The 25,792-nt window shown below is 35.9% G+C and overlaps 1 long non-coding RNA gene across 3 annotated transcripts in view; it reads left to right on the top strand.

Moving 5' to 3' along the window:
• Positions 1-25,792, top strand: part of LOC125694522 (uncharacterized) — a 106,770-nt gene that overhangs the window by 26,058 nt on the left and 54,920 nt on the right. For all 3 annotated transcript variants that reach the window (XR_007377588.1, XR_007377590.1, XR_007377589.1), the window contains exon 2: positions 19,837-19,884. This is a non-coding gene — a long non-coding RNA (uncharacterized LOC125694522). The remainder of the gene's footprint in view (positions 1-19,836; positions 19,885-25,792) is intronic.

Raw genomic sequence — 25,792 nt, 5'->3', positions numbered from 1 at the left:
AAACGTAAACTCCAAGAGCTGTTTTCTAGGAATGATACGTAATGTGCTCCATGCTATCTAAATGAAAGGGTTTTTCTACGTGTGTTGACTTAGCATGCTTAAAGGGAGATTTAATTATTTAGGGTGTGTGTTTGTGGTTTCTAGGACGATTATGTAGCCTTTTCCTAGCACCAGGGGAAAATGGAGATGGTTAAAGGCTCCAACATATCATGAGGTAATGAAACACCAGGCCTCTTCTAACAGTACCTGGGGCTTTCTTTACATTCCATCAAAGCATACGTTCAATGAGCAGCAGATGAAGATTCTCTCATCAGACAGGATGCTGATTTAGACTGAATGTTTGTGTAAAAGTTTATTGTTTCACGGGCATTTTTGTGGTCTGTTATGTACCTTATTTTTTTTATTGGTAATGGATAACTGGAGTTTTTGTGCCTTTTCAGTGTGGTATTGCAAGCACCTTTATGGCAACTTTGCTTTTTTTCCTGAAAGCACACTACCTCACCTCATTCCCAACGTTTCAAATATATCCCAATGTTAAAGTTCATAGAACAAGTACTTGATTTTCATTTGAGGAGCTTTCTTGAATTCCATGGCCAAAAAGCCCGAATTAGATAATGAAATGTATTTGGAGAATTTATATAGTTGTTTAAATTGTGTAGTATCTGTAGTCTTGTTTCAGGTGTCTAAATAGAGAGAATTGTTTGAAAACACTGAAGAAAAGGCTTTTATAGCTTTTTATTTCCATGGAAACTGAATCAGACGTTGTATCTTTCTGTTGCCTTTAATTACACTGTTTCTTTCCCCTTTCTACCTGATTTTCATTATGATCCTGTGGCAAATTCTTTTGCAATTAACAGTGTATAATAAATGTCTGCAAACAAATACAAATGCTATTTTTGCTTACGAGGTTACTGATGAATTAACTGTGACAATTCTAGATGCAGCAACACAGAATACACCAGCTTCATTTTCTTAAATTCCATCTCCACGTGCCCTTGGCAACTGCTTGTCTGCTTGTCCAAAGAAACTGCCACCAAAAGGAGTGGTGTGTGGAGCGTGATAAGGAACATCACTACACTTTGTCCTAGAAAATCTATGAAGAAATACGTTCTGGGGAGAAAATTCCTGAGAAAGGTAAAAAGTTTCACTGTAAAAACGAAAGCGAACCAATTTATTGGTGTGACCGTAAAGTTGTGAAAGAACAACATGGGATAGAAAGTGGAAACGAAGTGTAATTTAGATGATTATATTATAACTGAAGGGTCTAAGTAGCTGACTTCTGAGATGATACAAGAGAGTAGTTCAGGGAATGAAGGGATACCTAGAGGTGTATCTGGAAGTAGAACTTATAGAAATGCTTTCTGGAGTAGCCAGGGAACTGTGGATAAGTCTCAAAAATCACTTTGTTTTGATATCTTGTTTGGAATGTTAAAAAGAAGTTATCCTAGACAAGACTGATTTCTGAATGAGATCTCAAGTTAACTGTCAGTGTGACAGTATAGAACTTGGGATAAAATACATTATCAGCTGCTAGAAGCAAAAAAAAAAAAAAATATCTGAAAAGTCACTTAAGAAAAGGTGAAGAAAATGGAGAAACCACTTACTCACCTATCGGATGAAAATGCATATTCCAAGGGATCATGTATTTGCCAAAGCGGCCTGAGGTCTGGCTCCTTGAAATGGAATTCATATATCACTGAAATTAGTAATTGCTAAATAAGCTGGAGAAAGGTACTAGTTCCAAAGTGTTTCTGTGTAATGAATTTGGTGGTATGTTTCTTTAATTATTGAGGTGTGTGTGGTTGAGACATTTGAGCCAAGAATGCTAACACCCTGCATTCCCAGCGTGTGGTGAGCAATGCTTCAGTGAGATCTCAGCATTCCCTCCATAGATCAGGTGTTAATGTACACTGACATTCCAAACTGAAAATTAGTATCAATATGGTGGGCTAAAGCAAGTATTCTGGGGCAGCAAATACTTTTGGGATGAAGAACAAGTTTCTTTTTAAAGCTTTTCTGCTGATGTTCATTGGGAGTTACTCCCTTATCACCTCTAAAATCAAACTCTTTGAAATCAACTTGTCTGTCTTTGCCTGGAACATCACATTATCAAGGCACTTCTTTGTCCTTGCTTTCAGGTTTCCTTATCTATTAAAGATACATGCATCTCAGGTATTGGATTATATTTTACATCATTCATTTCTTCTCGTGTAGCTAAGTTCTTTAGATCTCCCCCACCCTCTTCCTCCCCCCACCCCCCTTTTTTTTTTTTTTTTTTTTTTTTTTTTTAAATTATCCTGTTTATTTCAAGTTTGGGAGGATTTTCCCTCATATTGATATTTTGGAGTGCGGTGTTGCTATGACTTCAATTATTCACAGAAAAGCTTAGCTAGAAGTAGATCAGTGACATATTTATTGCATATTTTCTTTCTTTTTATTGTTCCATAAATATTCTTTATTAATCCACATATGGTAATGTTCATAGTTCTGATATCTGTTAGATGGTTAATGATATATTGTGTATCTACTGTAAGATTATGTAAGTCATGTTTTCCATCAACAGACTACTACGAAATCAGGGTTTATTAATTCGCGGAATATATGAGAATAAAAATTGATTAATGTTTACCATATGGATATGCAAGTAATTTTATGTAATTATTACAATTATTTTATTGGTAATGCAGCCCATGCCCTAATCTCCCTGCTCCCCCCATGCTCTTTAATTATAAATTCACTAAGCATTGTAAGGACATGCAAAGATACTTGTGTACAAACCACAGTAAATTTGATTTCTATGCGATATACTGTAAAATTCGTTTTGTCAGCTTGCAGTCATGATAAATGACTGAATGATAGCATGTGTCAATAATCATGATCTATTGATTTGCCTAGACAAATAATACTAGCTGAAAACAAGGGCGATAGAATGCTAACGATTCTGGAACATGCTTTCGTAAGTAGTATTTTCATGCTTTAAGCATACTAAAAAGTCATTTACAGCCAGCCAGTAGGTCTTTAGTCTAGCAAATTAGTGCAGAAATTGAAATACAAGGTATGATTGCAAATGAGACAAATACTTTTAGCCTCTTTAAGCTGTCTTATATATTGCAGGTGTTTTCAGGTTCATACTCATTGTCTTTCACCTAGTTCAGCATACGCTGTTCATGAACATGTTGTAAATTCATGTACTTGTAAACATCTCAGGGTAGCAAAGCTTCCATTGGCTTTGTACCATACTGTGCTATTTTCAAAGAAGTGTATCTCAAGAATCAGCCACTAGAAATTTACATAATCAAGATAAAGAAATGTTCTAATGCTCACTGACTTGTGAATATTATTCAGGCACTTGTAGCATCTAAAGCAGAGCTGTCCTAGATTCCTCTCATGGTCAGCGCAAAACCTCTTTTGAGGCATTAACTTCCTTCACTCATACCTACTTAGAACAAGGTGTTTTGAGCTTTTTGTTTTTGTTTTTAATACAAATCCAGAGAAAAGAAACAAAGCTGGTGAGCAATCTGGAGCACAAGTGTTATGGGGAGCACCTGAGGGAACTGGGATTGTTTGGTTTGGAGAAGAGGAGGCTTGGGGAGACCTTATAGCTCTCTGCAACTACCCGAAAGGAGGTTGTGTAAGGTGGGGGTTGGCCTCTTCTCCCTTGTAATAGTAGTGATTGGACTAGAAGGAATGGTTTCAAGTTGCACCAGGGGAGTATCAGGTTGGATACTGGAAGAACTTTCTTCTTCAAAAGAGTGGTGAAGCACAGGAATGGGATTACCAGGGAGGTAGAGTTATTGTCCCTGCAGGTGTTCAAAAATTGCTTAGATGTATGAAGGGATGTGGCTTAGTCCCTTAGGACAGTGTTGATGGGTAAGTGGACGGTTGGACAAGGTGGTCTTGGAGGTCTTTTCCAACCTTGATGACTCTGTGATTCTATGATTTTTATTACTACGCTTGTCTTGATAAAAGAGGAAAAAAAGTCAAAGGGAAAAGGGATAAAAAACAGTTATTTTTGTGTAAAGTTAATGTGATCCTTCTACTTAGTTACAGGTGGGACATGTGGAATTCAGTAGCCTAACATTCCATACTTTTGTATATGAATAATTTATTAACACATAAACCAGATTTTGCTTCCAGTTCTGTTGGCTTTGTGCCATACTATGCTGTTTTCAAAGAAGTTTATCTTGAGAATCAGCCACAGGAAATTTACATAATCAAAACAAAGAAATGTTCTGATGCATATTGACTTGCTGGATATTATTCAGGCACTTGTAGCATCTGCAGCAGAGCTGTTCCAGATTCCTCATTGCAAAACCTCTTATTGAGGTCTTACTTCACTTGTACCTATTTAAAGCAATGTGTTTTGGGCATGTTTTTAAACAGTACAAATCCAGTAAATGTGGTTCTGATTTCTCTAACAGTGGCTTAAATCATTGTGCCCAGCTAAAGGCAATAGACCTCAGTTTTATCTCACTTCTGTCAATTTTAGAGAAGGTATGTCTGTTTGTCTCATTTTCCCTCCTTATCCTGATAGAAGATTAAAAGAATTGTACTGAGAGAAATGAAGTTGTTCAGGTTAACAAAGTTAGAGAAGAAAAAAAGGTTTCCTTCCACACATGTATTGTAGTATTGTCTCCTCATTTGACAGATACATCACAAAAAAAAAAAAAATAAATAAATAAAAATAAAAAAATAAAAAAATAAAAAATTGCTGCTGAGATATTGAAACCAATTGTTGTATTCTAACTGATCAAAACCACCATCTGTACTGGGAAATTACTGCAACTTTAAAGGAAGGTTAAATAAAACCAAGGCATTTCTCTATTATGCATAGCATTATTTGCAGTCTATGTGATATTTTTCTAGACGTAGCATTGTGCTGTTCTGAAAATTAGGTAAATAGATAGAAATCAAGATTTAGCAGCTCTCATTTTGGATTTGTTTCCTTACTTATGTCCTTTTTTCTCCCCCCCCCCCCCACTAATAAGAGACAAATAAAGTGAATATAAAAAAAGGAAAAAAAAAATACAGTTTGACATGTTCTACTCAGCTGAACTTTATGTATTTATTGCTTCATAACTTTTTACTAGGTGCTAACTTACTGACTTTTGCCCTTGAAACTAACCTATTTGCAAGCACCTGTTCTAAGACAGTATTTGTGTCTACATTTGTTTATATATTTACATTATGCAAACCTCTATTAAATCTGTTTCGCACATTAAGGATCCCTTTTACTCTTTTATTTGGCTTCCTTATCTTAATGTCCTCTAACAATCATAACATTCACTGGCCTAGCCTGTGGAAAAGAGAAAACGTTGTAATGCTTGTTTAGAGCCCAGATGCTCTTATTTTTTTTTCTTTCAGGAACCACATAATAGCAGTTCCATGTACTTGTCAAGGTTCACAAGCGTGTATAAGGCAATATTTGTGTTGTTAGCTGTCACTGTTGTAACCTGCACAGCAAAATTATTGTTAGGGTTACATCAGGACTTGCATTATGCTGTTTTCCCATGGCCATTATTTTTTTTTCTCCCCAGCAAAGATCACTGAACCAGCTTGTACATTGTATGGAGGGTGGTGAGTAAAGCAACAGAGTTAAGCAATGTAAGGATAGGTTTTTCTACTATATTGTGAATAGGAAGCAAAAGCTGTGGATCTTTTTATGGGGGGAAAGTTAGGTATGATTTGAAAGGAGGATGATTAGGTGGTAAATGGAATCAAATCAGGAGTTTCGACCTCTGCTGCCATACCGTCACCATCCACCTCTGATGTCATGGGCCAGCATAATAAAATAGGAGCCAATACTTTCAGAGCGGCACTTGTATTTTAGAGTAGGGGTGTCCAGCCTGCACTGTCAAAATGGCATTGCTTTTTTCTTATGGCATGCCTTGAAATTTATTCTTTATTTATAGTAGTGTTGTTCACTTCTGTCAAAACATCAAATTTAATTGAGTTCAAAGTGTCAAATTTTTAATTTTTATTTTATTTTTTACTCCATGGGACTTGATCTGCAGAGTCAGAAAGTCAAATTCATGTGTTTTTTGGAGGATTTTTTTTGTCTTACTCCAGAATTCTGTTCCATGGATATGTAGTGCGTTGCTTACTCAAGTGAGAGACCTGCTTCTTCTCCAACAACCTGCATTTGTTCTCTGGGGATTAATGCAGTCATGGAGACTACAGTCTCTTGTAAAAATGGGTTTCCTTTGTTTGCATTGCTCTTTTTCTATAACAGAACTGATACCAATAGATCAATCACTCAGAATAGAATCAAAGCCTATTCCTCTTTTTCCTTTTTTTCCTCTATTTCTTTTTTTTTTTTTTTTTTTTTTTTTTTTTTTTTTAATATTTAGTCATATATAAGTAACTTAAGCAGCTTATTCATTATTTCTAGAGCTGTTATTCTTGGCAATAGTTTGTACTTGGTAACAAATAATGGATCCACTTTAAATGGCATTGCTTTTTTCTTACAATAGCTCTTGCTGCCAAGACACTTCTCCCCACTGCCCTTCTCCCTTGCAATTGCCGATTTGGTGTTCCTTAATGTAGACAAACGCATCTCATGAAATTTTATCTAGCTTCCATACATTTTTCAGGAATGTTATATTTTTATCTTTTCTCAAATCAATATGGACCTGCACCTTTAAAACCTTTTCGCATCCATTTATACATAGCAGTCTGAAGCAGGCTCTCAAGGAGCTGTAAATATGGCATCCTCCTTTCTGTCTGCTTCAGCCTTCCATGGGAGAGGAGTCTCTGTGACTGCCATGAATGCCTCATTCTTCTGAACATCCATCAGTCCACACAGCTTTCAGGTATGAAAGCCTTAGAGGTGAATGCACTTGGGCTATCCCAAAGACTTCATTATCATGTGTTCATTATCATTAATATCTGTGGATATTAATGTGGACGAATTTATTGTAAACGCATTTAAGATGCATACAGCACATGAACATTTTGAAAAGTGATACCACATACAGAAGCAGGCATCTTGCGTGCTTGTTACAATCCAGATGCCTATTTTATATTATATATCCTACTTACTGATCTGTCTGCATAATTTTTAGAAACCTCCAGGTAGTTTTGGTGTTGTTTATTTTACTTCAAACAATATTGTCAGTTCTCAGAGAACATCTCTGCCTTGACTATAAACTCCTTCAGGTGTTTCCAGGTCAGAGGATGTCCCAGAAAGCCTGATGTGTTGGCATTGTCAGCTGCAAAAAAAAAAAAAAAAAAAAAAAAAAAGCTTTTTCTTCTCCCCAGATCTATTAACCTATTTGTGTGCTGGGGGAATATACTCTCCAACACTAACTTTGTATGTGTAACAGTGCCATCTAGTGAGTTTTGTCCTCACCCTGACAAAGAATTTCAGCAGATTTGGTTGAATTGCTTTTCAGTGCATTCACTATTCATCTATTCACTATTCAGCTACTTGGAAACTTCACTACTCACTGTATGTTCATGTATTTTCATCAGTACTGTTCCATATGGTTTAAGGGTTCTAATATCTGAGCTGTTTTTTGGGTTTTTTTTGTTTTGTACTTTTTTTTAAAGCTGTTTTGACCTGTTTTTTTTAGACAAAAATTGTTAGTTTTACCTCACCTCTCAGTGAGATATAAGAGCCAATTCCATTAGTGTGGTGCTGTTCTGCTCAAAGCTGAACCAATTCAAGTTTCAAGGAAACATCTTTTTTGAACTTTGTTTCTTTCCTCTTTCAAAAAGCAGCAAACTGCTCTAATAAGATGACTGACACATAGAAAATTAATGAAACTGCAGAGCACGTAATAAGAAAACTGTGAAGAAGAAAGCATGATCAATGCATTCAAACATGCAATAACCAGCAGGTGTATCACCGAGCAAATGGCCATCATAAATAAGGTGTTCCACATTGATGCTGCTGCAATCTCCCTAGAAGTGTGGCTGTTGAAATTAATGATATGATATAATATTAATTGTGGTGCTTTCTGTTTACCTGAGCATATATTAGATGAATTCTGAAATCAACAGTCTGCAATTAGAATCAGTATTGTTTCTGTCATATGCTGAGTAAATACCTACTTGCATACAGACCACGCAATGTGAGAAATTCCTTGTTCACATTTTGCACTTTTGACTGTGTCTTGATATGGAGTGAATTAAAAATTAGATTTAGGAGCAGCTCAATAATGGCTTTATATAGCCATATTGCTGAAAAGAATAAAAAAGATTTTTTTATTTTAAATTAAATTGCTTATTTGAATCTGATTGGCAAGTATGTAGGGGAAGGTTAGGCTGTGGCTGCTCAAAGAGGAGATAAAATGCATAGGTGTTCTGCAAGAGTAATGAAAAGGGTATGAAGTCGTTTTGTTGGCAATGTCCGACCATCTCAGTTCCTCAGAAATGACTGTCATTTGGAGTGCAGGGCTGATTCCCACCTAAATTTTTTTCAGAGTTGGTGTGGAACTTTATTGAAGTCTAAAGCTTTTTGGATTTTGGTGGTATTTCTAAAGAAGACTTTCTGCAGATTTGATTTTGTTCAAGTCTTTGTATGCTGGCTTCTGAAAAATGGGGAATGTGTTCTTAGGGACTCAATAGTTTAAATTGCAAGAGAGAGATTACATCTTGTTTCTGTCTACAGGATTAACTGCTAATAATTATAGATAGGTAATTTGTGTATTTGGAAAGCTTTTCTCCAGTTTGCTTCAGTTTGATGTGTAAAAATGACTTTTAAGTGGTAATATAAGTAAGTGGTAATATAGTAAGTTCACTGCTTTCTCTGATCTGCCAGTTGTTGGCAATACTTTATGTTCTTTACGCTGTTTCTCTGTTACTAAAATGATTTTACAGTGCGTACTGTATCAAAGGGTGATTTTTAAAAAAAAAACAAATCAAAGCATGGAGGCATATGAGGAGTGTTTGCTCTTCAAACGTGAGGCCAATGATGTTCATCGTGAGTAGTAGTTTGAAATTACTTAGCTGTAAGAACCACAAATGAGTTAATTTTCTGCATGTTTCAGTATCAAGAGTCATGGTGACCCAAATAAGTTTGTGTTGTGATTAGCTGAAATAGTCTAAACCACTGGGAAGGAAAAAAACCCAACATTGTTAGACTTGATGATTTAGTTGAGGGGAAGATCAGCCTTTCTTCCTGGTGGGAATTTAACTGCAACTGTCAGCTGAAGGAGCATATCGAGGCTCAAATGGTGACTTGCATCCTTGCAAAGCAACAGCATGTGATCACTACATTTTAGTGTGTATGGATTAGAGTTTGCATTTTTAAGGTTATGAAGTTTTCTTTAGTGTTTTGTGAGCATTGTGTTAAGTATTTGGTATTGTTGTGAATGACAGATCAAGCTGCATGGATTTATTAAATGACTGCCATCAGCATTCAGTTTTATAGTGGGTTTTCAATGATTAAGAATTCTTTGTAAGGAGATATAAAATCAAGTCTGCAGGAGCAAGGAATCTAGAAGACATTGCTGTAGGCAACTGAAAGAGCTTTTGTACTGATCTTTCAGTGCTCTTCTCCCTGCTGGAAATGTCTTTAAATAGTGTAGTTGTCATGAACTTTTAGTTCTGTTACTTTTTAAAATGTATTATGTTCTTTTATATTTTTTTTTTTCTATGAAGGATTTAAAGGGATTTGACCAAACTTTCAGTATCATTTTTTGGTCTTTCCTAGCTGAAGCTTTTTGGATGTGCGAAGGACTTATTCAAGAAGATGTTATTAGATAAATACAGCTTAAGATTCTTCATGCCCTTCTTTATGTCAGTACCTAAGTCTATAGGCATAAAGAGAAATGTTGTTGAAATATTGGACTACTGAAACACCAGTGATGATTTTAAATATATTTTTATAGCTCACAACAGGCTGCAAGTTTTTTTTTTTTCATGTGAAAAGCACAAAAGTGAACTGTTTGTATTCCTGATGTTCTTGCGTCCTTAATTTCAATTTCACAATATAAGTTTCATATTTCATCTCTTATTTTCTTCTTGCTTTATTTCTTTTGATGTTTCAAATTGGACATAGATGAAGGAAATAAAACTACAGTTGAAATGAGCACAAGTAGGATTTATGATTTTTCCTTTTCTTACATAATTGAAAATTCTGTCTGTAGACAATGGTGGGTTGTAATTTACTAGTAGGAACTCTACTAATAGGATAAAATAATGCTCTCATTCTGTATAACCTGCAAGTGCATGGATTCTGTCTTGGCCATAACCCTAATAATGGAGGAATTTCTGGAATTCCTAGAAATTTAAGGTCCTACATATCCTCTTGAACTGCTTGTGGAGGAGGAAGGTCATGTTTTAACGCAGTGGAGACATTAGCAGTTTGTGAGTTAGTACATTTTATTGTTGCTATTTCTGTTTTTAAAAGAGTGGGAAGAAGTCTGGGCTAAGTAGTAGAGCGTTTATTCAGCACCTGTTCTATCTGAGAAAGTAAACTAAGGAGCACATTCATACAAGTTATATCACACCACTAGTTCTATTCTATAGATAGAACATCTACTTTCTAGTACTACATTCAAATTTATGAAAAAAATAATTTCAGGTTTTGAGGGATCGCGTGTGGAGTTCTGGCAGTATGGGACTATGTAAAAACTTATTTTGTACCTTAGTGTTCAAATGTTAAAATTAGATAGGGAGCACTGTAATTTTCTGGTTATGAAAGGCTATATATTTTGTCCCCATTAGCTTCTCAAAAACTAATTTTCCCCATTTGATGTTGCTTTGAGAGTCTTGCTCTGTATGTGAGAGGATCAGCAGAATATTAGTTTCTTAATACAAAGCTTCTATTAAAATGGAAGTGTTAACAGTTTTTTGCTGTTCCTTTACTCTGAATACTTGGGGGAAAGCATCTTCAAATGTTAATGAGAGAAACAGCACAGTGATTAGGGGAAAATTTATGAACGTGAATAATCAGAATCACTTTTAGTCACAAAAATGTATTGGGCTGCGAACTAAAGCCCTTTTCAAAATTATCTAAGTCTAGTGGTCAATTGTGACATTTACAGGAGATTATAGGTGTTGGAGGTATAGGTGGACATACATATCCAATATAATTTTGAAGTTCTTGTCTGCTAAAGAAGTCATAGGTTGTTAAATCTAATTCACAGGCTTTCTTCTTTCTTGACCTTATTCTTCATCGTGAGGAAATCGCCATTCTAGGGAGAATTATCATGCATCCTGTCTGCAGCCAGACTAGTGTTGACATTGGGGAAATATTGCAGACAAGAATTGTGAATGAACTGTAGGCAGGGGAGTTCTCAGTGAGGTTTTAAGGGTTAGCATAAAAATGCAACCACACAAACACAATGTTGTAACAGGTTGTGTCATCTGGTTGTTGTATCTGCTAATCTGCCGGGTTTCGGCCTCTCTGAATTAGAAGGCTGGAAACCATAATGGAGGCTGGCTTAATGGCTTTTTGTAAGTAGATCTGGTCCATCCTTGCCATCTGAAATAGTCACCTTCCCTTGTCACTTCTGTGTCCCTGCGAAAAATCTGAGAAAGTGTTTAAAACAAAAACTTGAGTCATGCCCAGTCTGCTTGTGGGTATGCACAGGTGGTAAATCAGCATTTCAGAGGAAAAGTAAAAATAACATCAGACCAACTTCTATACGTAGTTCTGGTGGGTTTAGGATATTGTTTCATTTTGATTAAAATAAACAGGACATGCATGGTTTTCTTGGCATCAGCATGTAACCTATAGACTTTAGGGCATGTTTTGTTAAAAGAAATCTCCATTATCTTAAGAATCCACACATTTCACTGGGTAAAGTTTGCTTTCATGATAATTTTTTTTCAAGGCAGCCAAGCCTCTGCTCTTTTTACTGGTAAAACCATAGGCAGTATATATTGAAACTGGAAGCTAACCAAATAAGGATCTTGAAAACCATCTTAAATCTTTGCACATTAAAATTACTATTGATTGTGAGTCACAGTGGTGTGACTCATTCTGAAAGTTAGATATGTCCCCAAGATGTTGCTGCGTCAGTGTTTCAGGCCACACATAATGAAATTGGAATTGGAATTAGGGATTCTTAACAAGTTCTTTTTTTTTTTTTTTTTTTTTTTTTTTCTCGATGACAGTATTATTATTATTATTTTAACAAAGGTAAAGAAGGGAAAAATGAGAGACTAATACACGAGGTTTTTTTTTTCTTCACATTTTAAAATCTGAGGTTGATATTTCAGCAAACAAGCTAGATGTTCTTTGGTGTGATGCTGTGGTTATACCTCATTTACACAGAAGTATATGAAAACTATGCGCATAGTTTAAGCATAATCTGTCTTCCAAATGCTTGTGTGATTCCTGTTGGCAATACTTATGAATATTTATCTGAGAAATCTGCTCAATACTCATCATTGGTCAAAAAGCAAATACAATGTTAGGCATTTGTTTATACCCCTTTTCATTGCAGGGGAGTTGCTCTAGATGATCTTTAAAGGTCCCTTCCAACTCTACAGATTCTGTAATTACTAGGAGAGGAACTTGAAGCAAATCAGGAAACTCATTTGTGCTGCTGCATAAATATGTTTGTAAAGTTGTTTATTTTATAAATTAAATTTTGACTACTTCATGCAACCTTGCTTGTTTTGTTTCAAGAAAGGATCTAAGCAGAACTTGGTAGGAAAAGCCTTGAGTGATCAAATGTATGGACTATCTGTCATATGGTTTATAATAGGGATTAGAATACAGTTCCACAGTTTGGAGAAGATATCAGAGCAAGAGGAGAGAAGAAGTGAAATGCAAATAAAGAAATAAAATGATTAGTTTGTTAATAAATTTATAGCTAGCGGAGGAAGTTTTGCACAATTTATACGTGTAGAAAATATTGCCAAAGGATGTTATAGAGACCAAAAATGTAAAGGCTGATTTATGGAGTCTGTATTTGTCTACTAAGCTTGATGGTTCAGATATAATTTCCAGGCTATGCAAATCTGATAGTTCCTAGATGCTTTACACAGAGGCAGTTATTATATACATAGTCTTCAGCTTCTCCAAGAAAGCCTTACTGACTACTCTCTGTGAAAGTGGATTAAGCAGGCCTAGGTTTAGTAAATGTTCACACACTCTGGCTAGGTGATGATATAATATTCCAAATATTTCTATTCTGTAATATCCAGCAAACGTTAACATATTTCAGAGGCAACTACACCTAGTTTGGAAAGATTGAAATTGGATGCAGAAAGAATATGGTGAAACACATCTATTTTAATATGATAGCATATTTGATGTTTCATTACACGGTTTTTTTCCTTCCACTTGATGTTTCTGAGCATTTGCAATTATTTAGGTAAAATGGTACCTGACTGCAAAACGGTCGCGCTATTTCTATTCACATTGTTCAGCTCTGTATTATTAGAGACATTGCTGATTTGTTGATACCACTTGAATGCTTCATTTCTTAAGGGAAATGTAGTTGTAGAGCCAGAAGCCTCCAAAGCCTGCAAGCAGGAGACGGAAGTGAGTGGGCTGATATTGAGAAAAACACTGTTGAGTGACACGATACATTGATTTACAGCATATTATCTTATCTCACATTTTAAAGAGTCAAAATTAGCTCAGGAACACGTTTAGAAACTTAACACCCCAACAGATGGAAAGATCCTTTCCTTCCTCCTCCCCCAAAATCACCTGGCCAAGGCTAAAAGAGTAAGCCAAGGCTAAAAAGGTGTTTTGGATAATTTTATTTTATTCTGTGAATTATTTTTTACACTTCTCAGAATAGGTTGCAGCTCTCTGCAAAGCAGAATGCATCTTCATGGCTTTTCTTATTTCCTCATTAAGAAATAAATAAAAATAAAGCAGGAGTTTATTTTAATTACAGTACATACAGCATGTTATGGCCTAGTGCATCAAGCATTGCTATTTTGTGCCTGTGCTTAATTCCAACTTTAGATGGACGTACATCATAAGTGTAAACACCTGCCTAGCTTCATTAAGGATAGTAAAAATATCCCATTGTGGGAGGATCATAAGCTGTGTTTTAGGCAGTTTGTGTGTGATCTGTGACAAGAACATACAGTGCTACATCTTTCTCACTATCTGTATTCTTCTTTGGATGAGAAATACGTGATTCTCTCTGTCCTTGGCCCAGCATGTGCACATGTGCATGCACACACACAGTATTCCAGCAATGCACGTAGTAATTTAAAACAGTTTTGCAATAATTGCACTTCTGTGGAAACAAAATAAATCCTACGTAGGGATCTAAACAGAGTAACTTGCAAACCATCCTATGTCCATGTCATCTGGTTTTTTTTCTTATCTCCCACCCTTTCCCTGTTCAAGCACTTCTCACCACAGCTCTAAAGTCAAATTGCAAATATTTACAAGCATACAAACTTGTGGCAAAAAGAGATTGGGCTCCTGACTCCCTTTGATTTCAAAAGAACATGGGCAAACCTTGTGTATTTCAGTGCAGGGATCTATTTACTAGTATGGCTTTCTTTAAGCTCAAACTTTTTTCTCTCCTCGAAGCTGGTTGATTTTACTATTATTAAAGTTGGATCAACAGCGAACCACTTTCCTGTCTACAGTAGGGTCACCCCTTTCTCAAATAATATAAAGATATGGAGCAGAAAAGTTGTTAAAAGTGTAAAATCATTTAAAAAGTAATGATCATTCAAAGAAAACAGATTCTTCATATTTTCATGTATTTTTAATACTAGTAGGCATAAATCTAGTTTGTCCTCAAGCTGCTGTTTAAAGCTGCACATCAACTTTCATGTGGTCTTGGTCACAAAAGCCTTCGTTTCTAGCCCACGTTTCCTCCTACTCAGGCGTTGTTCCTGCTGCTAGAAAAGTCATAGCCCATACTGATTTCCATGGAACAACACTGAACATCTGAAACAGAATGACGTGAATGCTTGTAAGAAGTATATTGACATAACATATATGGGATATGCAGCCTCTCAGCATCTCTCTTTCACTCCTCCTTTCTGTATGGGCATTAGTGTCTTTCTAAAGACTCATCCATGGAGAGATCTCTTACTCATGATCTTCCCTGCCAAACTAGAAGCACAGCATGGATACTTTAATTTCACAAATTATGCAGCAGAGATAATACAAATGCTAAATGAAATTCAGTCATCTTGCATTTTCTTTGACTAGTATGGAGTATAACTTCAAGAACAGTAGCCTTGCGTTTATCTTCAGCATTGCTGGGGTAGTATGCAGCTCTTAGAATTTTGCAGTTGGTTACATTACCTCCAGCATTACATGCAGACAGAACAGATGTCTTCTGCTCAGGTAGTACATTGCTGTTGAGCCTCTGGAGGACAAAGGCTGTGTTCAGCAAGGAAGTTTTGTCACCCAATAGCACTGCGTTGATGATTTAGGAATGATAGATGTGTAATGAGGGCAGTAAACAGGCATACACTTCAGATGCATGTTCATGTGCGGAAAGGCAGGGATTTAGGCTTTAAGTATTTTATTTAGCAGTTGATGGTTGAATTTGATCTTGACAGTCTTTTCCAATCTAATTGGTTCTATGATATAAACTACTTCGACAAGAGATTTCTTGATTGATTATCTAAGTGGGAGCTACAACTTTTTTTTTTTCTTTCTTTAAGCAGGATCTTCTGTTGACAGGATAAGGGGAAATGGTTTCAAGCTTAAAGAGGGCAGATTTAGGTTGTATATGAGGAAACAGTCTTTTGCAGGGAGGATGGTGAGGCACTGGCACAGGTTGCCTAGTGATGTGGTGGATCCCCCATCCCTGAGGGCATTCAAGGTCAGGCTGGATGGGGCTCTGGGCACCTGATAGTGTGATACCTGATACCTGCAAGCTGCAGGAGTCCCTGTTCACTGCACGGGAGATGGACTAAGTGACCTTAGAAGGTTCCTTCCAGCTCTAAGCTTCTATGATTCTGTGTTAGCAGATAGGCTTAGCTAAGGTGTTTTGTTCTTGGTTTTTATTTAAGTGAAAATATGTAAAGCAAACCAAGTAAAAAAACCCTTCATAGCAAGTATGTCCTAAGGAAGCAGGTGATCTGTGAGATACTCTATTGCAGCAATAGGGCCACCTTGTTTGTACATAACACACACAATGTTTCTTATCCAGAACACTGACATCAGTCCTCCTGACCTATATATATTATTGAGGTGTTTGAGCAGTGCAGTGAGGGTGGATTTCCTACAGATACTTCATCCATTCAGGAACATGGGAAATATTCCAATTTATTCCCGTTACAACAACATCAAAGCTGCCCATTTTTTCCATTGCCTCTTAAATGCTATTTACTATCATTGCAATAACGTACAACTTTAAGCTGAATATGCTCTTAAGTCTTTGCTGTGTTTATTTACAAATGAATCAACAGAGTGATGGACCATAAAAAATTAGGATATTTAACAAAACAGCGTTTCTCAAAAAAACAAAAAACAACAAAAAAACAAACCAAAACAAAAAACCAACAACCTGAAATCTGTGACTTGTTTTTCCTGCCAGTTACGCTTTCTTTTAATGAACAAAATTCTATGAGAAATGGCAATGCAGTTATTCTCACATATCTCTAGGGAATGAACGCACACAATTTAGAAAACTTGTTAGTAACTGAATCTGCTAATAATGGCTGCTCCAGTACATCTATTTTAAGATAGAAAATCTTACATCTTTAGAGCTGTAGTACTCAGATATTAGTTTCAGGGATCAAATATGAGAGTTTTTTTCAATAACTGTATTTCCTCAGGAGTACAAAACATGACAGGCTCTCAAAATATATAAAAGCAGCAGTACTGAATGAGAGACTTCTCATGTGGCTTGGTGGCCTATTTGACATAGGGAACAGTAGTATTGAGGATTTAACATAGCTGTTCTTTCAGAGATAACGGATAGGTATGGTTCAACTGGAGAATTACATTAAGTGAACTAGAACAGGAAGAATCCTTGTGCTTTGAAGAAGAACCTGAAGGCTTCTGAGAGCTTCTCAGAAATCTTTGAATTACCAACAGCTTTTTATTTTCTTCTTCCTCTATTTTTTTTTTTCCAAAGGATACGTGGAGGCACATAGGCAGTAGTCATTTTTGGTGTACACTTTTAAATTATTATAATCTATGTTTTTGTTGTAGCTGTCATTCTTTAAATGTGACAGCTATCATGAAGAATATACCATTCTGTTACTATTTCACTTTTGTTCTAATCCTACTTTGTTATCTAGATCCTAGACACAGCTGATGCAGTCTTCCAGAGACTGAGGCCCTCCCTGATCTTACTGAAGCTAATAAGAGCTGAGAGTGTGAATAGTTTACAGGACCTGGCTTTTGCTCATTGCAAAGTTCTTTGCTCAGCCTCCATTCAGTTTATAATGTGAGTCATTCTCCTAAGAGTATTCTTGTAATTCCTTTGGATCCCCACTCCACCCTTCACCTTTTTAGGTTGTCAACTTAAACCTGGAAGATAAATTAACTTTGTTTTCAGTACCCAGTCAGTAAATATATCAAGTTAAAGAAATATAAAGGCAACTCTAGGGAGATATTCTATTTTTTAGGTATCTAATCCTTATTTTTCCTGGAGGGCTAAAAACACTGAAGTCCTATTCAAAATGTGCTTTCTTGCTTACCTTTATACACTGTTGAATGCCATCTGAGGGCAGGAAATATCCTGAAGACATGAGAAATGGAGGTGGCTGTCATGTTTGATTTAGTTTGTGGTTAGTGGATGTGGGGAGTTAAAGTAGCAAGGAACATGATTTCAGTCCACACAACAGCCAGTTCACAAAAAACAGTGGCTTTAGTTGTTTTTGAAGATATCTCTAAAAGGAAACAGAAAAAAAGAAGTGATAAAAAGATGACAAACATGCTACAAATCCACCTTGTTCTTTCCATGTCATATTTTACTTTGCTTTTGCTTCAAAGTACAATTTCAAAGGACAGCATATGCAGAATAGATATATTTTTTTATTTCACTGGAATGTACGCACCTCTGAAACGTGTTCTTCGTTCTTGCTGCCTTTCATTAAAAAGCAAACAAAAAAAGGTATTTTTCCTTATTTTTTTCTTCCTATCTGATCCTTTGCACCCACCCTATTAATTTAGCCATCTGTTTTATTTACGTCTTCATTTAATTTCTTGTTTATCTAATTAAATTTCCCAAATGAAGCTACTCATTATGGATGTTTTTCTGGGAGTGTTACTTTGGGATAAATTAAACTAGGTAGGAATCTACTTCCTTTTGCCTATTGATGAAGTTCTTTGATCCAAATGGCCTATGCAACATACTGTATTCTCAAGGCCAATCGGAAGCGATGTTAGATATTGGAGGCTCTCTGCTCTGGTGGCTGCTCTTGTTAGCATTTACGCAAAAGAGTTTGATAACAGATGGTGATTATTGTTCTCTTACTGGTTAGTGAGATATACTTAAATTCTGAACAGCGTATCATGCTGTAGGTTGGCTGTAGATAGCCTGCTCATGTAAATTTTTCCTTTGTCATGGTGTTTTTTTTTTTTTTTTTTTTTTTTTTTTTTTAAATTCAGTTTTGGTTTTGGTTTAATCCTGAACTGGATGGGGAATCATGAGAACTGCTGCTTTGTGTCTGAGCTCAACATATATTATAGTGCCTGAGGTAATTTCCCTACTTACATCAGAAACCTGAAATAAAAAACACTTTCTTTTTCTGTTTCATTTTCCCATTTTCTTTTTTCCTCCCACTTTCCAATCTTTTTTTCTCTCCTTTTTTTTTTCTTCCTCTCACGTCTTTCCTTTTATTTATTTATTTTTTTTTGCTACAAGGTGAGAAATTAATCTTAGTTTATACTCACTAAGTGTAGCAGGATCAAACTTCTGTTGCTGCACAAGCTGTAATTAAATTTAAGCATTTTCTGAGTTTTGTGATATCTCAACTACAAAGGAAGTGACATTACTATAAAGGCACAAAATTGAATTAACCTCTTATTAAGGTTCATAGAAGTTGAAACTAATATATATGGAAAGAATCCAGAAAATGGACGCTAATCTTGTAGACCAGTAGTCATGGCATGTGGAACCAATACATTGTGTCATGCAAGCACTCAGTGCAAAGACAGAGCAGTGCCTGCAAAAAAAGCCAGTGGAAGTAAGAATGTTGACACTTGTTCCTATTTCCACAGTGCCTAATCTAAAATAGAACGTTCTGCACACTCTGTAAGTTCTACTTCAGAATGCTTTAGCCTAATTTAGAACAAAATAAAGCTATCAAAGAAGATGAAAAGGAAGTAATTGTAGAAGAGAACCTCAAGAAGCAGTTAACTGACCTATTCTGTTGTAATGTATGAGAAGGTAGAGATTTAGTTTCATTCAGGAATCTTCAAGGTAACAAAATTAGGGTAAAAGCTGTGTGCCCTACTTGTGCTGTCTCTGTTTTACTAAATTTGGTGATTTATGTTGGTAGTTATGTGATGAAAGATGGGCTCTTTCTCACGATAGCATGAAACTGCTGTTAACATCGCTTTCATGTGAGGTTCATGTTGACTGTTAGAAGATTTTTGCTTATTTCTGATTTAATATGGCCTTGAATAAGATTTATTCTTTGTAAGCTAGCCATCTGTAAGACCTGAGATGTTAAGCAAAATAATTAAATATTAGTGTTAGGAATACTTTCTTAGGACTGTTAATGTTGTACATGGTTTAGTATTTTAATGCCAGTCCTTCCAGAAAATTGTGTTCTCTAAAGCAAATTCCTTGATTTTTTCTTTTCCAGCTCATTTGTAGAAATTAGCAATATAGAAATCAACAATAAAAAATGCTGTAGAGGCTTTTGTTTGTTTTTTGTTGGCTTTTCTTTTCCTTCTCTTTTAAAATTATGGTGTATTTTACTTATTAAATGCTAAGCATACTTGGTAGTTGTTTTATTAAATTGTTCTCTCTCTTTTAGATTTCAAAGACAAACGTTTGAGAAATTATGGAGACCCTGAGCAAAGAGGTAAGAGCAATTTTATTCCTACTTAATAATAATACTTTTTTATACTGATACTGTTCTGCATGTTAAAAATTGATTATGTGTACTTCGTGTGTATCAAATTATTTTGCCAAAAAACAACACTAGTCAGAAGGTAGTTTTCAGTGCCAAGAGAAAACCTAAAGTTTCCACAGAGTTTATTTAGTGGGTAAAGAGAAACAATTTCCAACTATTATTGCACTTAAAAGTAGAGGGTAATTCTGTTGTTCTGCCCAGAGTTAGGTAGTGTACCATCTTTGGCAAAGGAAAACAATGCTTTCACTCCTCGCTTACACAAATGTAACTGAGAATTTTTTTCCCTGAAGTGTCCCTTGCTTTGAGAAATAATTTACATTAGTCATAAGAATTAGAAATATTTTGCCAGTCATTTGATGTTGAAAGTCTATTAACTAGCACTTTAGTGGCCAGTCTTTGGCAGATTTAGGTAGCTTAGATATGAGGACCCCAGGAGCTGTCTGATCAGCAGGGAACCGCTGCTTCCCTGCAGTGTGTTTTACCTGTGTGCCCTCCCTAAGTGACACAGTGGATAGATACCCAGATCTCACATTCAATGGAATCAGGGATGTTAAGTGTACACAATATATAGTCACTACCACATCATTCACCAAGAACCAAGTATGATGCACGGAGTGTGATGTTTCTAACAAGGTAGCCCCCTCTAGGCAGCAAAGTAAGACTGCATGCTAACTACCAAACTTTTCTTAGTTCTCTCTTTCAGTAGGGTTAAATTAGAATAGGGAACTATGTTTTGATTTGCACAGGGAGGCATGTTTTGATTTTACATCAAAAAGCATGTGTAAAAATCATGTGTGCGAAAGTTTCCCTCATCCAAGGTCATCAAGTGGAGGTGAATTTTAAAACCCTTAAGAAATGTATGGTTTTGTTTTTTGGGGGGGAGGGAAGGCAGGGGGGAGGGGAGATTGTGATTATAACCAACCTTGCTTATAGTGAATAGTGTGATCTAAATCATTTTTGCAGAAGTGAGGGTCCAGAATTGTTTGCAGAGATAAAAATGAGATTATAAGAGATTCCAGATAAGAGAACTGGAAATTCATAAACCAGTTTAGTTGTTGAAGTGACGTGTTGTAGAATTATCTTCCATGTACAATAAACCCTAGGGGTTTTATTCTCTTTTCATGTACACGTACGCATGCGTTGCATCTCTGTCTTACATACAACTTCTGGTTTTGTTAATGGGTCTTAGTTTTCTCAAAGCTTCAACCGTCTTGTTAGGGAGGGAGTTTATAGATGGCTGGAAGAGGAATTTAAATACCTTAAAGTAGGTGTCTAAACAGAACAGTTGAGTTCTTGAAATGACTATACAGTGCTGCTGGCTTCTCTAGAAGATATTTACCTAGTAAGCTTGAGCTCTTTTCCCTCAACTCCAAACCTTGTTAATGCTGTTTCTGGATATGCATGTGGCTTCTCATGTAGTTTGATGTCTGAGCCTGCGTGTGATTCCCAGACTAACAGTCATCCTGAGTATTTCTATCTCAGTCCTCTGTCTGAAAGCAGTGATGACCACTTCTACTGGCTGACTTGATATTTAATAGAGTCACCTGGTAAATGAGGGTCAAGGGTGTATAATAGTTTGTGATATGAATGCAAGTTTTTCCTTATTTTTGAGAAAGCATAGCTTGGTATAATTCCTTGCAATGTCTATATTCCATTTTAAAGCTTGATTTTATGGTGCTTTGTCATACTAAGCTGAGGGCACTGTGGTCAGCGCTTTCTTGCTCTCTATATTTACTTTGCTTACTATTTACAACAGATGAGAATGTTGGTTTTTAATGAAGTGAGTGACATTCATTAACTACCCCAAGACTAATTCAAAATAAACCAGCGAAGTCTGAACAAAATAAAAATAATTGACTTACAGAGATGGTTGTCTTCTGTGAATCATCTAATGCCATCTACCTCGGACTGGCGTTTCAGGAAAAATTAGTGAGGATTTTTCCCTTTGTGACATGGTACAGTGATGGCAGATATGTCCAATTAGTGCTTTTCCCAGTAGACAAGATATTGTAATTATTTTTAAGGAAGAGAAAAGGGGTGTCTGATAAAGAAACATGTGAAAGAACTGTCTTGACTTTTTTTCCAATGCATGCCATACTGCATACAGACCATAAGTGATCTTTAAGAAAACCCCCAAGAGAAACAGCCATCTTAAAACAGCCTGGTTAAATTTTATTTTGAAGTTTGAAAACAAGCTTCTATTTCCAAATACAAAAATAAAATAAATCACCTTAATCTTTTAAAACAAATTCTATTTAGAATTACAAAGAATATGTAATTCAGATATTGTTAAAGTTCTTGATTTAGGCAGGTTTTGTTGTTTTTTTTTTATTTTCTTAGAGATTGGTTTAATAAAAAAAAAACCACAAACCTGTGGATGGGGTAAATATCACTCCAAGAGAACGTACGTCCAGTGCTTGTTGTTTGTCACAGCAACATCCTCAATTCCTCCTTCCCTAAGTTCAGTTTTAGGTGGGCAGCATTCTCTTACATCTTTACTTTTCTCCAACTTGACTTGTCACTACAGTACACATAGATAATTCAAAAGATTTTTAAGACAGAAATATTTCTTCTGCCTGTAAACAGCTTTAAAATTTTTGTACATTCCAGACTAGGCATTAGCTAAAATTGTCTTTTTGTTTATTTGTTCTTTTTTCTCTTTACTCTAAACGTACAAAGCAAAAATTGTGTGAAGGAAACTGGAGGAAATTAGAGGAAAAGGCTTAAAGTCCATAAATATAATGTTGGTTTATACTGATATATTATCAGTGTTCTGTTGCAACTGTTCTATGATTCTGTTTTTACGTGTTTCCTGGTTTGTTTCCGAGATACAAGATGTTGGATCTTTTCTGTGTTTTATTCCCCATTTATTTTCTAAACATCTTTGCTGTTTGGAGCTCTGCTGGTTGAACAGCATCCTTTTGAGGGAGGAATGCAATACAACGCTTACTTGAGTGCTAACAAATAATACATGCAAATTAAGGTGAAAAAGAGAAATGTTGGAGTTAGGCCATGGAGGATTTTACCAAATCTTGTGTTAAAATTCTGGCTCTACTGAGGCAAATAAAACCTATTAATCAGTTTAGAGTAAAATTTTACCTGCAAATGAAATACTTTCAAATAACTGGTGAAGATATAATTAGGTCCTAGAGTGAACCTTACTGAAAGACTGGGTTACATTAGAGCTGACACTTCACAGTGAATGTTGTGATCATCCTTCACTGTCATGATCCACAAGTGTGGCTTTATCTTAATGGCATGAGTAATTGTTATCTTTCTGCTCCTCAAGGAAGAGTACTCAATGCCTTTGATGGGAGCACTTGTTCATACTACCGTACGTGAGAGTTACCAAATGAAATATTTTAGTCAATAGATAAAACCTAGCTGTTCTGTACTGTAGTTGTATTCAGAGCTTTTTGTAATTTGTATTTCGTTTTTAGTGCATTGCACTAAAAATGCAGGAAAATACTACCAGGAGTTGAGAATCACTGTTTTTGCACTGTCTTAAGCATTTTACTGGGTTTGTCTGGGATGGTTTTAGCTTTCCAGTTTTCCATCTTAAGCTTCTAACTTAAGATTCTGACTAAACACCAAAGTGTTTTAGGTACTGCTGTGAAGTATCAAGGCTTTCTCTTTCTCTCGTTCTACCCTATGTTGAGTAGGCTGAGATTGGGTAAAGGACAGGAGGGGGACACAGGCAAGGCAGCTGACCTGAGATGACCATAGGGATATTCCATGCCACATAACATCATGTTTGGCAATAAAACGAGGAGGGAGTTTTTCCAATGAAGCCATTGTTCAAGGACTGGCTGGACATTATTCTGGTGGGAGGTGGTGAGTGATTTCTTTTGCATCACTTTTGTTGGTATTGGTTTTCCTCTTTATTTTCCTTTACTTATTAAAAAGTCATAGTTGACCTACAAGATTTGTCTTGCTTTTGATTCCCCAGTTCCTTCTTCTGCTGGTGGGAGGTGAGCGAGCACCTGGCACATGCCTAATTGCTGGCTGTGGCCAATCCTACCACAAGCATGAAGCTGGAAATTCACTCTAACTTCCATCTTATGGACTGGGAACGGGAAGTGGATCATTTTTAAGAAGTTTTCTTGAAACTCTTGAAAGCTAGGACCAAAGCAACTTTACAAAATTTGTACTTCTAATCAAAATCTTTTTTTCAAGGTAAAATGCAAAAGATTAATTTTTAGGAGAAACTTCCATACTTCACAAAACTTTATTGAAGTTTTTATTTTTTTCCTATATTTCATATATACCGAATCTCTAGAAGAGTGAACAGGTCTAACCAGATAAAGGAAATAATGATGCAGTCACTATGTCATTCCATACATCATACTTTTGGGTTTAAAATCTTTTCCCTACTTTGTTCTTTTTCAGTTCTTAAATTCTTCCCACACCTCATGCTTTAGCAACTGACAGGGAGAGATTTCAATATGGTAGAAACTACAGGCTGAAATCGAGTTAAATTCTTGGAAATTGAATAAATTCATTATGTTTCATTCTTGTATATTTTCCTATAAAAGGGAAAAGGATGCTGTTACTGTTAGAGGAAAACCTAGTAGTGTGATTTAGAATTAGAAAACCTGGCTTCAGTTCCATGTGATAAATTTATCACCAGCTCCATAAGGAGGTATGAAAAAGAAAGAATTTTAACTTTACACCTGTTTGTGAGAAAGTGAGGAAAAAGGGATCTATGCTCAAAACTCAAACAAAATTCATTTTAAGATTTCTGTAATAGTTCTGTAAAACAGAGTAAGCCTGGAAAAGAAACAAAAATCGGTGAACAAGATTTCTATCAATTTAATAGCATTTTAAAAAAATACTATTTTAAATTTTGTACATTGATCAGTGTATCAGCAAGGGATGCTCAGCAATTAAATATTTGAGGCGGCAAAATACTCGAGGCAATATCAGATAGAGAGAGCCATTTTTCTCCTTTGATTTATTGACTGTTATGTCTTGTTTTCATACCGTCTAAATTCTGCCTATGACTTTATTTTGATCCCTTGTTTACATAGCATAGGAATCAGAAATGAGATGAAAGGGAAAAATAAACTTCCTGACATTATAGAATGCCATAAAAGAGAATATGCATTTGAGAGCTCCTGGGGTGGTGGTTTGTCTTCATCTGCTCTGCTGACCGGGACTGTTAAATCTGTGCTGAAAATCAGAGGCAGGGAGTAGGCTGGGACACATCCAGGAAAGAGAGAAGAGGGAGTGATTATTTTGGTATTTCTCAATTGCAAAGCCTTTCTTACATAGTAATAAATAAAACCTTGGTTCCCTGTGGCGAGATTGGGGAAAAAGGATGGGACACCTGTGAATTATTTTGCCACCTCTCTTGCTCTGTATAGCTTGGCAGCAGAAAATTTAGCCTTTGCTGCCAAGTGTGCATTTGGAAGCTGAAAAAATCTGAGTACTGGACTTCAAGGCCACTGGTTGTGATAGATTTCTGTCTCTGACATTACCCCCCAATATATGAAAATGTGATCATCAGGAAGATGCTGTGAAGTGGAAGGTCTCTGTCGGCAATATCCAGGAACAAAAACAAGAAGAAGTTTTTATAACGTACTGAATTTGCAACTTAAATTTCATCAAGTTCATTCAGTAGGTTCTACAGACAAACAATTCTGTATTACATAAGGAGAGGACTTTACCAATAAGGAAGTTTGCATTTTTTTAAAACACTGTAGGAACTGAAGCATTTACAAGTGGATGCTCTTCTTTAGGAAATAATAAACTCTTTACCATCAATTTGTAGTTAAATTTGTGAGTGGTTTAGTTGTTACTAGGGATCAGAATAAATGTGTTTCTGTTGGTTTAACAAGTTTAGAAATTGAGCAAT

This window comes from Lagopus muta, chromosome 6 (genome assembly GCF_023343835.1).
Source record: "Lagopus muta isolate bLagMut1 chromosome 6, bLagMut1 primary, whole genome shotgun sequence".
Lineage (NCBI taxonomy): Eukaryota > Metazoa > Chordata > Aves > Galliformes > Phasianidae > Lagopus > Lagopus muta.
Note: the sequence above shows the minus strand (reverse complement) of the source record. Positions and strands in the feature narration are given on the sequence as shown.